The following is a 13,876-nucleotide window of genomic DNA, read 5'->3' on the forward strand; positions in this document are numbered from 1 at the left end:
TAATACCCAGTAGCACATCCTCTTTCGTTGATGCATGCCTGTATTCGTCATGGCATACTGTCCACAAGTTCATCAAGAGTCCAGAGTGTCCCACTCCTCAACGATGATTCAGCGTAGATTCCTCAGAGTGGTTGGTAGGTCACGTCATCCATAATCAGCCCTTTTCAATCTATCCCAGTCATCTTCGTTGGGTTGATGTCTGGAGAACATGATGGCCACTGTAGTTGAGCGATGTCATTATCCTGAAGGAAGTCATTCACAAGATGTGCACGATGGGGGCATGAATGCCTCACCAATGTGCTGCCGATATGGTAGCACTATACAGGTCGGGGGATGGCACTCACATATCGTGCAGCCATTACGGAGCCTTCCATGATCACCAGTGACATACATTGGCCCCACATAATGCCACCCCAAAACATCAGAGAACCTCCACCTTCCTGCATTCGCTGGACAGTGTGTCTAAGGCATTCAGCCTGACTGGGTTTCCTCCAAACACGTTTCCAACGATTGTCTGGTTGAAGGCATAAGCAACACTCATCGGTGAAGAAAATGTGATGCCAATCCTGAGCGGTCCATTTGGCAAGTTTGTTGGGCCCATCTGTGCTGCTCTCCATGGTGTCATGATTGTAAAGATGGACCTCACCATGGGTGTTGGGAGTGAAGTTGTGCATCATGCAGCCTATTGCACACAGTTTGAGTTGTAACATGACTTCCTGTGGCTGCACGAAAAGCATTATTCAACATGGTGGTGTTGCTGTCAGGGCTCCTCTGGGCCATAATCCGTAGGTAGCTGTCATCCACTGCAGTAATCAGACTGCTGTCCTAAGGGACCTGGGTTCGATTCCTGGCTGGGTAGGGATTTTCTCCACTCAGGGACTGGGTGTTTTGTTGTCTTCATCATTATTTCATCCCCATTCAGCACGCAGGTCGCCCAATGTGGTGTCGAATGTAATAAGACCTGCACCGAGGTGGCTGGACCTGCCCTGTAAGGGGCCTCCCGGCCAATGATGCCAAATGCTCATTTCCATTTTTCACTGCAGTAATAGCCCTTGGGTGGGTTTAGCAAGGCATGCCATCAATAGATCCTGTCTCTCTGTATCTCCATATCTGAACATCATCACTTGGGTTCACTCTGAGATGCCCATACACTTCCCTTGTTGAGAGCCCTTTCTGGCACAAAGTAACAATGCGTTTGTGATCGAACCTCGGTGTTGACCATCTAGGCATGCTTATTACAGACAACATGAGCCATGTACCTCCTTCCTGGTGGAATGACTGGAACTGATTGGCTGTTGGACCCCCTTTGTCTAATAGGTACTCTTCCTGCATGGTTGTTTACATCTTTGGGAGGGTTTAGTGACATCTCTGAACAGTCAAAGGGACTGTGTCTGTATACAATATCCACAGTCAACGTCTATCTTCAGGAGTTCTGGGAACCGGGTTGACGCAAAACTTTTTTTGATATGTGTGTTAGTAAACATTTTTATTTTTGCTTATTATTTCACTGATACTATTTTTATTATGTTTTTCCTGTCTGCTTTTCAGTTTTTAATTGCTTTGTTCATATCTCTTATCAGTTCCATCTTTACTTCTCACTATGTCCTTATGCTATCTCTGGATTGCATCTTTCACAGTGCTTGTAGGATACCATTTTTGACCTTATACTCTGACACCTTCCTCTTCATCTGTGTTTCCTTCCATCCTCACAGCAGGTGGTTCCCTCTCATCCAGGAGTTCAAGTGGCCTATTGCTCCTCTCCCTTTTTGAACTGCTACCAAGGTGTCTCTCTTTCCTCTCTGATAAAAAAATTAATATTTCCCATAGTTAGGGTTAGTTTTTCACTTTTAAATGTGTCATCAGCTCTTCTATAATTTTACCTTGATACCAAACCCTTCCAAATTAAGCATAAAAATGAAAATTAATGTGTTCTTGAAATGCACATGTTGGAAAATGACTTCAGAGGATACACAATGCTTATCTGCTACAATATATTCTAATGGACAAGAGGAGTGGTTCAATTAACATACTCTTTAGATAAATGCAATTTTTAACATTTGTCAGTGTTCTCTGAAAAAAGATGGTCATTGTGTTGAGGTATGATGGGCTTGAAATGAAAACCGAGACATTACATTGATTTGAATTTCCAATTTATTTTCCATGAATGGCCTGGGTGGTTGCTGGTTGCATAATAAAGCACCGTTGAAACAGTGGCACAACTGTCATCATTTCAAACACTCACATTACAAATATTTTTATGGTTATTCACTGAACAATATCGAAAAGTCCGAGCATACTACCATTAAAACAAAGTGAAACTAATTACATAAAAAACTGTATGTTTTGAGGACACATATAAGAAAACAAAAAGAGTACAAATTACTTGCAAAGAAGATAGAATGAACTTCTCTCTCTCTCTCTCTCTCTCTCTCTCTCTCTCTCTCTCTCTCTCTGTGTGTGTGTGTGTGTGTGTGTGTGTGTGTGTGTGTGTGTGTGTGTGTGTGTGCAAAATACAAACTACAAGATGTGTGATGGCACTTTTGACTATTACTTATAATGTGTGTGCCCACCAGAACATTATGGAAACCTCCTTTGTCATATTAATTTTAATGTTAATATCTCATTTTCCCATTAGTAAAGATTTAGATAAAACTGTGTGTTTTGTAGGTAGAAAAGGCTAAGAGCATAAGGGGTTACAAAAGATATGTTAAATAATCAAGAATTCAGAATCAAAATTTACAGAATGTCTCGTCTGTGTAATTTGGTTTACTCATTATGTTTTGTAGCAAATGATTTTTTTTTTTACTGATTTGCACTGAACTTTCATAATAGAAAGGTGGCTATTTACCTAATAACAATAAATTGTGATTCAAGATTGTGTATGTACACATTGTGTTTATAATCACCTGAGCACTTAAATGATGACAAATTACATTATTTTTGGAAACGATTTTTTCCACTATTATGTTTCTATTTACTTTCATCTATTTTTAAAGTGAAATTGATAAGATTACCAACTTTCTGGATTGTTATAATTTTCTCAGGTGAATTTTCCATTTGATACAGGTTATGATGTATTCTTTTACTTTGTTTTGGAGTATTTGGGGATTTTCAGTTACCTACCCAAAGTCTTCTGGTATTTGTAATTTTAAAGTCTTTATTGTTTTATTGAAGAATGAGATGTTGTTAATCTTCTGTGGGATTGCTGTGTTGGGAGCTGAAATACTAAACACCTTTTTCCAAAGCTGTTTCACAGAGGAAGACCGCACTGCAGTTCCTTCTCTAAATCCTCGCACAAACGAAAAAATGGCTGACATCGAAATAAGTGTCCAAGGAATAGAAAAGCAACTGGAATCACTCAACAGAGGAAAGTCCACTGGACCTGACGGGATACCAATTCGATTCTACACAGAGTACGCGAAAGAACTTGCCCCCCTTCTAACAGCCGTGTACCGCAAGTCTCTAGAGGAACGGAGGGTTCCAAATGATTGGAAAAGAGCACAGGTAGTCCCAGTCTTCAAGAAGGGTCATCGAGCAGATGCGCAAAACTATAGACCTATATCTCTGACGTTGATCTGTTGTAGAATTTTAGAACATGTTTTTTGCTCGAGTATCATGTCGTTTTTGGAAACCCAGAATCTACTATGTAGGAATCAACATGGATTCCGGAAACAGCGATCGTGTGAGACCCAACTCGCGTTATTTGTTCATGAGACCCAGAAAATATTAGATACAGGCTCCCAGGTAGATGCTATTTTTCTTGACTTCCGGAAGGCGTTCGATACAGTTCCGCACTGTCGCCTGATAAAAAAAGTAAGAGCCTACGGAATATCAGACCAGCTGTGTGGCTGGATTGAAGAGTTTTTAGCAAACAGAACACAGCATGTTGTTATCAATGGAGAGACATCTACAGACGTTAAAGTAACCTCTGGCGTGCCACAGGGGAGTGTTATGGGACCATTGCTTTTCACAATATATATAAATGACCTAGTAGATAGTGTCAGAAGTTCCATGCGGCTTTTCGCGGATGATGCTGTAGTATACAGAGAAGTTGCAGCATTAGAAAATTGTAGCGAAATGCAGGAAGATCTGCAGCGGATAGGCACTTGGTGCAGGGAGTGGCAACTGCCCCTTAACATAGACAAATGTAATGTATTGCGAATACATAGAAAGAAGGATCCTTTATTGTATGATTATATGATAGCGGAACAAACACTGGTAGCAGTTACTTCTGTAAAATATCTGGGAGTATGCGTGCGGAACGATTTGAAGTGGAATGATCATATAAAATTAATTGTTGGTAAGGCGGGTGCCAGGTTGAGATTCATTGGGAGAGTGCTTAGAAAATGTAGTCCATCAACAAAGGAGGTGGCTTACAAAACACTCGTTCGACCTATACTTGAGTATTGCTCATCAGTGTGGGATCCGTACCAGATCGGGTTGACGGAGGAGATAGAGAAGATCCAAAGAAGAGCGGCGCGTTTTGTCACAGGGTTATTTGGTAGCCGTGATAGCGTTACGGAGATATTTAATAAACTCAAGTGGCAGACTCTGCAAGAGAGGCGCTCTGCATCGCGGTGTAGCTTGCTCGCCAGGTTTCGAGAGGGTGCGTTTCTGGATGAGGTATCGAGTATATTGCTTCCCCCTACTTATACCTCCCGAGGAGATCACGAATGTAAAATTAGAGAGATTAGAGCGCGCACGGAGGCTTTCAGACAGTCGTTCTTCCCGCGAACCATACGCGACTGGAACAGGAAAGGGAGGTAATGACAGTGGCACGTAAAGTGCCCTCCGCCACACACCGTTGGGTGGCTTGCGGAGTATGAATGTAGATGTAGATGTAGATGTATTCTTTAACTATACTTTGGTTCTTGAAAAGTTTTGTAAATAATTTTGAAACTTTTCGCTGTGTTTATTCTAGTGTCTCCCAGTTGACATTTATTGATAAATATGTCCTCGCAGCTTCAATGCTCAACCGAGCGAGGTGGCGCAGTGGTTAGCACACTGGACTCGCATTCGGGAGGACGACGGTTCAATCCCGTCTCCGGCCATCCTGATTTAGGTTTTCTGTGATTTCCCTAAATCGCTTCAGGCAAATGCCGGGATGGTTCCTTTGAAAGGGCACGGCCGATTTCCTTCCCCATCCTTCCCTCACCCGAGCTTGCGCTCCGTCTCTAATGACCTCGTTGTCGATGGGACGTTAAACACTAATGTCCTCCTCCTCCTTCAATGCTCAAATCTGTGCTACCTTTTGCTTTTCGCTGCAGCTCTTTTGGATGTTTTTAGCTACCAGACAGAGTCCCCCATAGTATGAAGAAATACAAAAACACACACACACACACACACACACACACTCTCTCTCTCTCTCTCTCTCTCTCTCTCTCTCTCTCTCTCTCTCTCTCTCCCTCCACTTCAGGGGGCTTTATGCAGCTGGGGACAAGCAGGGAAGTACGAAGGGCCATGCATGTGTGCTGTAGGGACAGATGGCATGTGCGATGTTTTGGTGGGAACAGGAAAGGGCATAGACGCAGGTAAAGGACAGGGACTAGAAAAGCTTGAGACTAGAGCCCTGCAAGCATGTTCCTATCCACATGGCCTACATGCATCTGCACTGTGCAAGAGAGAGCATGAATACACTTCATGAATGTTAGCAGACGTTGCCAAAGATTACCAATGCTAATGATAGCCACATAGCTGTCTCAGCCACACGAGGCTTGTTTGTAGCAGTGTGGCTTTTGTGTGCCAACACTCACTTGCACATATTCTGTGAACCTGAAGTGCGTCCATGCACCATGTGCATCTTACCAGTGGAATTGGGTGAAATTAGTGTGTATGACGAATAACAGAAAATTATCAATTCCATTCTGGGTTTTGGCAAATAATTTGTTGTTATTCTACATTAGTTTCATTTCTCACATCACATTCTATTTTTTTATTTTTTTAAAACATTGTTATATCATTTGAAACTCATGACTGTATGTCTTCAACATTGCTTTGGCTATTTTATATGTGTAGTTTGTTGTAAGCCTCCCATGATCACTGGCAGCAATGCAGTTAAACTAATTGCTTTTAAATTGTAGATAAGATATTGATGCAATATTTGCATTTGTAGAAAGCCAAAAAGCATTTCCCAATTGTCTCTTGACACTTTCAAGGTACAAAAGTTTTCAGTGTGCTGCAATATTATGAACTTACTTATGTACTCAGACCCAACGTCTGTTCCAAAATTTTTGAATCTCAATTCTCTATGTAACTCCATAGACACATGTCAGTTCAAAAAGTATTTTATATATTTCGGTACATGAAGTAAACAAAGAGAATACAGTGGCTTTACATGTTATACTTTATTTAAATTACAAAGAATTTATTCATGAATAAATTTGTTTAATCTAATTATTTGGATAGTTATCCAGATAGAAATTTATTCGAGTAATGCCCATCTCTGCGTAACACTGCAACTTACACTTACTTTCTCTTTCAGTTCACTGCAATTCATATTGTCATTTGTAACAAGTTCTGTTAGTTTGTATCCTCAATTTATTCATGAAAGCCTATGATGTAGCTAGACTGTAGTTTCTTGTTAATTACAACCAAAGTTGATGAATTAAGTCTATTGTCACACTCCTCAACACAAATCTGTTAAACTGTTCTATCCAAAATATGTCTCAATGTCAGTACAAATTTAGCAGCAGACTGAATGTCAACATTATTTTATCAGCTATTCTTTTACAGATATTTTCAGTTCCATAGCTAAAACAGTGACCTTTAATAACATTCAGTATTTGACACTGATTTTAATTTTCATTAGAAATGATCATATTTGATCACTGTGTTAACTCTTGCTGGATCTCAGGTATACAGCACACAGTTTCTCCATGGAAAGCAGGGGAAAATCGACAGCTAAACAGAAATATCAATTCTAAATGCATTCAAATGCTTGCTGGCCCTTTAGTGATGCTACATTGTGACAAAGCTGTGTAGGTTCTATGTTTCCTTAGTCATGTGGCTCTGGCCACACACTGTTGCTCAACACTTGGCGAGTGAGCACTACTTGATACCAAGAGGGGACTGCCAGTTGCATACCACCGCATGCAGATGCACAGTGAGTGATGCAGACAAACACTACTTGTGTGGATTTGCCTTGCAGATGCAGTGCTCTAGCTGAGGCTATAGGGATTATGGGATCAAAGGATGCAAGATATTGCAGGAAGAGTTCCCACCTGCACAATTGAGAAAAACTGGTGTTGTTGGTGGGGAAAATCCAAAAGGCAAGGGCTGTGAAGCAGTCATTGAAGTCAATCACTTTGTGTTGTATGACATTCTTGGCAACTGTGTGTTGTGGTGGTCTGTTGGCCACAGTTTGGCAGTGCAAACTCATGTGAGTAGGCAGCCTGTTATTGGTTGTCCTCACATAGAAAGATGCACAGTGGTTGCACTTAGTCTGGTAGACTACATGGCTGCTTCCACTGGTGGCACTGGCTTTGATGGGGTAAGAAATGCCTGTAATGGGGCTGGGGCTGGAGAAGGTAGTGGTGGGAGGATGTATCTAAATCTTTTATGAGAATTTGAGTGATGGAGCAAAGGGCTGGAAGCAGGGGTGGTATAGTGATGGACAAATATGTTGTGTAGATTGGGTGGGCAGCAGGATACTACTGTGGGAGGGGTGGAAAGGTTAGTGGGAAGGGTATATGTCATTTTCAGGCATGAAAAGGTATAGCCGGTTCTCTGACAGGGAATTTTATTCGATTACTCCATTCCTGGATGCTACAGATTCATGGATGTGGCACTCTGGTTTTGGTGACCAGTAAGGACTGTATATTTGGTGTCAGTTGGCTGCTGGGAAAGGAAATCTTCAGTGGCGTCACAGTGGCCAACTGAACCACAGTCTCCCAGTTCTCATGCTCCCTTCCCGTGACTACTACCCAGCAATTACTCCCATTCGGTCTTTTTAAAACTTTTCTTCCTACACTTTGCTTCCACTATCAGACTGCATCAGAGCTACGGATGTCTATATACTTTTGACCTCAGCCTATAAAGTATTAAAGTGGTTGGAGAGAGCTAGACTGAAGCAAGCAGGTTTTCAGTGTCTCCTTGATCATTTCACTGATTTGGAAGACTTGAATGTATTCTAGTCTTCTGGTTTAGCTGTAAAATGACTACTGCAGGCTGCAGCTGATAAAGATGATAACTCTTCTTGTGCTACTTCCAAATCAGCTTGAACTTTCAGTATAAGATGTTCATTTTCAAGTGTAGTGTGGAGCTTGGGGTTGATCACTGCATCTCGAGAAGCAACCAACATTTTTTCTTATGTAGATTCTATTACAATATCCCACATGAAAATAATGCTGGCATTCCTAACACTGGAATGTGTAACATAAGGCTCTGTATGTTAATAATATGTCTTTGTAAATAAAAAAAAATATGTTGTAACAATATCCTTGTTTGGCCACATTTCTGTCTCAAGGTCAGCAAATGTTACCTGCTGTCATTTTGTAATTTGTTATGTTCTGAGATAAACTATTATTCTGAATGAAAAATTTTGCAGTAAACAAAGAGCATTCACAGTCATTTAGGGATGTCCATTAACTTCATTCATTCATTCATTCATTCATGATGTTCTGTAGATCCCATCAAGTTGGATAATCCATGGGGGTATGGAACAATTCAACATGTAGATGTTAAGAAAAGACAATGATGTCATAGAAACTTAAACAGCTTACTGTATTGACAACCAACAAACAGTACACTACTTATTGCTGCTCACACTTACGCCATTTAAATTTAATTCAGCAAATTAGAATTAAAGCTGCTATCTCCTCAATTTTACTTTCTGTGTAGCTAACAGAACTTTCAATTCCTGAATCTGGACTCATTAAAGCAATTTGTAATGTTTGCAGCTGGGAATGTTGTTGTCTGTGTGAAGCAAGTACCTTGTCATTAGCATACCACTACAAATATCTGCATCCTGAACTTCATTAGTATGCAGTTGTTCTACATGTACTGTAAACTTCTAAGCACTTACCAGTAATATTAAATTCTCAGAGTGAAATAAATATTTAGCAAGGGTATTATTTTAAGTTAAATACAGACAAAGCTGCTGTACATAAAAATTATTTAATTGCTGGATTGTTACCTAAAGCTACATCTACATATTATGCTTTGCAAACCACTATCAAGTGCATAGCAGACATTACTTTCTGTTCTGCCATATATTAGGGTTTATGCCGATTCTTCTCGTATATGGAGTGTGGGAAGAATGATTGATTGCTTAAACACCTCCATGCGGGCTACAATTGGTCTAATCTTGTCCTTGCAGTACCTATGGGAGCGATATATAGGGGGTTCCAGTGTATTTTTAGATTCCTTACTAATGGTGGGTCTTGAAACCTTGTAAGCGAGCCCTTGTTGAACAAGTCGTGTCTATCTCTCAACATATGCCAGTTCACATTTGTCAGCATCTCCGTGATGTGGATGAAACAAAACTTCAACCATTCATGTTGTCTTTCTTTGTACGCATACTTTGTTAGTACTGTATGGTATGAGTCCCACATACTAGAACAATATTCTAGAATGGATTGATAGCCATTTAGGTGACCACTCACATTAAGTGGGAAATTTGGGTTTGAATCCCAGTCTGGCACAAATTTTTGTGTGTCACTATTGGGCAGTAGATCTATACCTAATACAGCTGATGCCAAGGAATTCACAACACCAAACAAATTTTAAAGTATTCGAGAATGAGTCACATGAGTGTTTTGTAAGCCAACTCCTTTGTAGGCTGATTGCAATTTCCCAGTATCAGACTAACCCCATCATCAGTGGCCCAGTTTACAGAGAAACATATTGTAATAGTAATTACAAACCAATGTAATGTATCATTAGTGTCAGAAAATGCAGGAGACAATAAGTTAAGAATATAAAAATAATTAAAAACCATTTCCATGTGTTATTGTATCAGTAAGTATTTACCTCTCACTTTATCTATATTTTAAACATAACATCTACCACAAAGGCTGCTGCTGCTAACTGCTTTAATCTGTACTATACTATCACCTCAAAAATAAATAATTGAAAACTTCCATATACAACGGGCAAAGGTGCAAGTCCGTGCAGGAAAAAGTCTCTTTGAGATAATGACATAGCCAAAAAAATGATTGCCAACATGTGATGGCTGTTGAGTACTAAGTACACAAGACAATAAATCTTCATTTAAATGTAACTTAAAGAACATCTTGCTTGATATTCTGTGTATTAATTAGATGAGTACTGGTACTTACGTGGGTGTGAGTTGAATCTGTTACACAATTTTTTCTTCATGTACCCACAGAATTAAAATATAAAGATTATTAAGTAGATTTCTCAGCACCATAAAGGAAAATTGTTTTCATCTTCTCATTTTGAATACGTTGGTTGACTATAATGTAAACAGTCATGTTTTCTTAGATTTTTATTAGTGAAATTGTACAAGTCCTTGTAACATTTATATGAGGGTCAGAACTTTAATAGTGGCAACTATTTATTTACAACTCTTACAAAATAGGTAGGTGTTTCAAAGTTTTACTGACCTTCAAAGTAGTTACCAGCATTGTGTATAACCTATTTCCAGCGATGTGGAAGTTGTAGGATACTCTTAGCAGTGTCAGTTGTGTTGACAATTCGAGCAGCACAGTCTATTGCCCGATGAATTTGTAGTGGTTGTGAAGCGAATGCCATGAAGTATTTCATTCAGTTTAGAAATTGAGTTGAACTTATGAGGGCTTCAGTCAGGGGAGTGCAGTAAGTGGTATAACACTTAGCAGCCCCAGCAGTCAAACAAATCAGTAACAGCTTGCACTGTATGTGCTTGAGCATTGGCTTGCAAAATGATGGTCAAGTCCTGCAGAAAGTGTCATCACTTCTGTCTCTATGCTGTTCATTTTTGGAACACAACCTATGACCAGCTTGGAAACAGAAGTGATGACACTTTCTGTGGGACCTGACCATCATTTTGCAGGTCAATGCTCAAGCACATACAGCGCAAGTTGTTACTGATTTGTTTGACTGATGGGGCTGCTAAGTGCTATACCACCTACTGCACCCCCCTGACTGAAGCCCTCGTGTGCTCAACTCTATTTCTAAACTGAAGGAAACAGTTCACAGCATTTGCTTCAAAATTGCTACAAATTTGTTAGGCACTAGACCACGCCGCTCAAACTGTCAACACAAATGGCACTACTAAGAGTATCGTACAAGTTCCACATCGCTGGCGATGGGTTATACACAATGCTGGTGACTTTGAAAGTCAATAAAACTTTGAAACACGTATCTATTTTGTACAAGCTGTAAATAAATAGTTGCCACTATTAAAGTTTCAACCCGCGTAATTTTCTACATGAGATTTGCTGATACCATGTGGTTACTCTTGTAATATTTTCATTATTGCCTCTGTTATATGTATTGACTGTTTACACACACAAAAGTTGCAAGTATAGGTACTGTACTTATGACTCTATGGAATAGCAGAGATGCTGAGTCCCAGATAGGCACAACAAAAAGACTGTCACAAATACAGCTTCTGGCCAATAAGGCTTTTGTCAAAAATAGAAGGTGCGTGCACACACACACTCTCTCTCTCTCTCTCTCTCTCTCTCTCTCTCTCTCTCTCTCTCTCTCACACACACACACACACACACACACACACACACACACACACAATGCAACTAACACATCCATCCTTGACTTTCCATTGTTTGACTCTATGGAATACATATTCCATTAACAGGATCTGCATTTTGTCCACCTAACATAATCATAATGAATGTTAAAGTTGATTTCCACTCTCATTTTGTACATTTATCCAATTAAATATATGTTATTAGAGCATAATCTTTAACTTCAGAAGAACAAATTGAATGATGTTTGAAAGTAATGAATGTCCTCACTATTGATTCTACCTGCTTCTGTGCTTATACTGAAATTGACATTGCTGTCAAATATTAATGTACCAGATTTAAAGGGATGGTAAAATTACAGTGCTGGGCATTGGAAAGTCAGAGAGAAAGGTCACCACAGAATGTTAAGGGTAACAAGTAACTTCGTTGCTTGCTGCCTGTTTCTATTTTACAAAGAAATCAAATATCTTTGCACATTTGTATGCAGAGACAAATTGCTTGACTCCTATCATACCGCTCTTGTTGCCATTTGTTATTTAAAATGAATGAAAATGGAGTGGTAGCGAGGGAGGGGGGGGGGGGGGGGGGAGTAAATGATGTAAATAGTGACAGACAGAATTCTGATATAACTAAGAGATCCACCAAGTGTTTTTTTTCTGGAGTGTTGTATTGTATGAAATTGCATAATAGACAGTCAAAAAGAAAAAAAACAAAAATACTTGGGTAGTTTCAAAATGTGGCTGTGGAGAAAAATGTTGAAATAGAAGTGGACTGATTGAATGAGAAATGAAGGAATATTTGTAAGAATATAAAAAGAAATAAAACTATTGAAACTGATGATAATCAGTAAGACATCTTTGGGTGGATTATAGACAGTGAGGTAATGGAATAGTGATACACATATAGAGATGGTGGTAGTATCATGTACAGAAGGTATAAAATGGCAATGTATTGATGGATCTATCATTTGTACTGAGGTGGTTCAGGTGAAAAGGTGGGTGCATGATGGGAATTAAGACTTTCAACACAGAATGGTAGTTACAGCTAGATGCGTGGGACAGTCCATTTCAGAAATCATAGCAGAATTCAATATTCCGAGATAGACAGTGTCACGAGTGTACCAAGAAATTTTGGGCATTACCTCTCACCACAGACAATACAGTGGCCGATGCCCTTCAATTATTGACTGAGAGCAACGACATATGTGTTGAGTTGTCAGTGCTAACAGACAAGTGACACTGCATTAAATAACCAAAGAAACTAATGTGAGACATACGACGACTATATCTGTTAGAAGAGTGTGGCAAAATTTGGCATTAATGGGCTATGGCAGCAGACGACTTATGCAAATGGCTTTGCTAACAGCACATTGCCTGCAGAGCCCGTCCTAGCCTTGTGACAGTATCAGTTCAACCTTAGATGACTGGGAAACCATGGCCTGGTTAGCTAATGGTAGAGTTTGCATGTGACACAGACACCACTAAGCCATGTACCCAAGTTGTCAACAAGGCACTGTGGCAGCTTTTGGTGGTTCTATAATGGTGTGGGTTTTGTTTACATGGAGTGGATTGGGTCCTTTGGTCCAACTGAACCGATTTTTGACTGGAAATGGTTATGTTTGGCTACTTGGAGACCATTTACAGCTTTCCCTGGAATTTTTGTGGGTGACAGTGCACCATGTCACTGGGCCACAGTTGTTTACAATTGGTTTGCAGAACATTCTGGACAACTCGAACAAATGATTTGGCCATTCAGATCACCCGACATGAATCACATCGAACATTTATGGGACATAATCAGGAGGTCAGTTTATGCATGAAGTTCTGCACCGGCAACACTTTCACAATTATGGATAGTTATAGAGGCATCATGGTTCAAATTTATACAGGAGACTTCCAGTGACTTGTTGAATCCATGTAATGTTGAGTTGCTGTATTGTGCTGGATGAAGAGAGGTCCAACACAGTATTAAGAGGTATCTCATCACTTTCATCGCCTCAGTATATTGCGGAGAAGTTGCTTGCAACAGAGGGTCCTTAAATGAAAGTGTGTGGTGGAGAGGGGAAGTGGAAGAAGTGTGTCGTGGATGCTGCTGATGTCCCATATGGATGGATGAAGTTACCATCAGATTAAAGAAGAGGCACAGAACTAATGAAAATGGAGAGCTTCTAGTCAATGCATATAATGAAACATGTATAACACATTAAGGTGCTGTAGTATGCAAGG

At 39.9% G+C, this 13,876-nt stretch overlaps 1 protein-coding gene across 1 annotated transcript in view; it reads left to right on the forward strand.

The window, feature by feature from the left end:
* LOC126235573 (MFS-type transporter SLC18B1-like) overlaps positions 1-13,876 on the forward strand; it is a 331,857-nt gene that overhangs the window by 197,347 nt on the left and 120,634 nt on the right. The gene's annotated exons all lie outside the window — the stretch shown is intronic.

Source organism: Schistocerca nitens, chromosome 2, assembly GCF_023898315.1.
Source record: "Schistocerca nitens isolate TAMUIC-IGC-003100 chromosome 2, iqSchNite1.1, whole genome shotgun sequence".
Classification (NCBI taxonomy): domain Eukaryota; kingdom Metazoa; phylum Arthropoda; class Insecta; order Orthoptera; family Acrididae; genus Schistocerca; species Schistocerca nitens.